The sequence below is a fragment of the Schistocerca piceifrons genome, unplaced genomic scaffold, assembly GCF_021461385.2.
Source record: "Schistocerca piceifrons isolate TAMUIC-IGC-003096 unplaced genomic scaffold, iqSchPice1.1 HiC_scaffold_1544, whole genome shotgun sequence".
NCBI lineage: Eukaryota > Metazoa > Arthropoda > Insecta > Orthoptera > Acrididae > Schistocerca > Schistocerca piceifrons.
Genome location: NW_025727396.1, coordinates 2,151,623 through 2,154,637, shown reverse-complemented (window position 1 = coordinate 2,154,637; position 3,015 = coordinate 2,151,623).

Below are 3,015 nucleotides of genomic sequence, written 5' to 3'. Positions count from 1 at the left end.
TTTTGAACCATTCCTGTGACACTAGTTATAGATTTCGAAGCTTCACTTCTGGTTTACCGTATCCCTCTAACCTTCTTATTGCCGATGAAACACAGATATTGCATCGGAATTAAATACAAAAGGAACAATGTTGACTCAATTACAAGAGGACTGGCTCTTCTTACTGTCTATGTTTTGAACCATTCCTGTGACACTTGTTATAGATTCCGATGCTTCACTTCAGGTTTACTGTATCCAGCTGACCTTCTTATTGATGATGAAACACAGAAATTGCATCGGAATTATATACAAAAGGCACAATGCCGACTTAAGTACAAGATGACTGACTCTTCTTACTGTCTATGTTTTGAACAATTCCTGTGACACTACTTATAGATTCCGATGCTTCACTTCAGGTTTACTGTATCCCTCTGACATTCTTATTGACGATGAAACACAGAAATTGCATCGGAATTAACTACAAAATGCACAATGCCGACTAAAGTACAAGAAAACTGTCTCTTCTTACTGTCTATGTTTTGAACCATTCCTGTGACACTAGTTATTGATTCCGATGCTTCACTTCGGTTTACTGTATCCCCCTGACCTTCTTATTGACGATGAAACACAGAGATTGCATCGGAATTAAATAGAAAAGTCACAATGCCGACTGAAGTACAAGAAGACTGACTCTTTCTATTGTCTATGTTTTAACCATTCCGGTGGCACTAGATATAGATTCCGATGCTTCACTTCAGGTTTACAGTAACCCTCTGACCTTCTTATTGACGATGAAACACAGAAATTGCATCGCAATTAAATACAAAAGACACATTGCCGACACAAGTACAAGAAGACTGGCTCTTCTTACTGTCTATGTTTTGAACCATTCCTGTGACACTAGTTATAGATTCCGATGCTTCTCTTCAGGTTTACTGTATCCCTCTGATCATCTTATTGACGATAAGACACAGAAACTGTATCGGAATTAAATACAAAAGGCACAATGCCGAATCATGTACCAGCAGACTGGCTCTTCTTCCTGTCTATGTTTTGAACCATTCCTGTGACACTAGTTATAGATTCCGATGCTTCACTTCAGTTTTACTGTAAGCTTCTGACCGTCGTATTGACGAAGAAACACAGAAATTGCAATTGGAATTAAATACAAAAGGCACAATGCCGACTCAAGTACAATTGGAGTGGCTCTTCTTACTGTCTATAATTCAATCTATCCTGTGAGACCGGTTTTAGATTCCGATGCTTCGCTTCAGGTTTACTGTATCCCTTGGACCTTCTTATTGACTACGAAACACAGAAACTGCATCGGAAATAAATAGGAAATGCACAATGCCGACTTAAGTACAAGAAAACTGACTCTTCTTACTGTCTACGTTTCAACCATTCCTGTGACACTAGTTATAGATTCCGACGATTCACTTCAGGTTTACTGTACCCCTCTGACCTCCTTGTTGACGATGAAACACAGAAATAGCATCGGAATTAAATACAAAAGGCACAATGCCGACTTAAGTACAAGAAGACTGACTCTTCCTACTGTCTATGTTTTGAACCATTCCTGTGACACTAGTTTTAAATTCCGATGCTTCACTTCAGGTTTACTGTATCCCTCTGACCTTCTTATTGATGATGAAACACAGAAATTGCATCGGAATTAAATACAAAAGGAACAAAGCCGACTCAAGTACAAGAATACTGACTCTTCTTACTGTCTATGTTTTTAACCATTCCTGTGACACTAGTTATAGATTCCGAAGCTTTACTTCAGATTTACTGCATCCCTCTGACCTTGTTATTGACGATGAAACACAGAAATTGCATCGGAATTAAATACAAAAGGAACAAAGCCGACTCAAGTACAAGAATACTGACTCTTCTTACTCTCTATGTTTTGAACCATTCCTGTGAGAATAGTCATAGATTCCGATGCTTCACTTCAGGTTTACTGTATCCCTCTGATCTTCTTATTGACAATGAGACACAGAAATTGCATTGGAATTGAATACAAAAGGCACAATGCCGACCTAAGTACAAGAAAACTAACTCTTCTTACTGTCTATGTTTTGAACGAATCCTGTGACACTAGTTATAGATTCCGATGGTTCACTTTAGGTTTACTGTATCCCTCTGTCCTTCTTATTGGCAATGAAACACAGAAATTGCATCGCAATTAAACACAAAAGGAGCAATGCCGACTCAAGTACAAGAAGACTGGCTCTTCTTACTGTCTATGTTTTAAACCATTCCTGTGACACTAGTTTTAGATTCCGATGTTTCACTTCAGGTTTACTCTATCCCTGTGACCTCCTCATTGACGATGAACACAGTAATTGCATCTTAATTAAATACAAAAGACACAATGCTAACTTAAGTACAAGAAGACTGACTCTTATTACTGTTTATGTTTTGAACCATTCCTGTGAAACTAGTTATTGTTTCCGATGCTTCACTTCTGGTTTACCGTATCCCTCTGACCTTCTTATTGCCGATGAAACACAGATATAGCATCTGAATTACATACAAAACGAACAATGTTGACTCAATTACAAGAGGACTGGCTCTTCTTACTGTGTATGTTTTGAACCATTCCTGTGACACTAGTTATAGGGTCCGATGCTTCACTTCAGGTTTACTGTATCCCTCTGACCTTCTTATTGATGATGAAACACAGAAATTGCATCGGAATTAAATACAAAAGGCACAATGCCTACTTAAGTACAAGAAGACTGACTCTTCTTACTGTCTATGTTTTGAACCATTCCTGTGACATTAGTTATAGATTCCGATGCTTCACTTCAAGTTTACTGTATCCCTCTGACCTTCTTATTGACGATGAAACACAGAAATTGCTTTGGAATTAAATACAATAGTAACAATGCCGACTCAAATACAAGAAGACTGGCTCTTCTTACTGTATATGTTTTGAAACATTCCAGTGACACTAGTTATAGATTCCCATGCTTCACTTCAGGTTAACTGTATCCCTCTGACCTTCTTATTGACGATGAAACACAG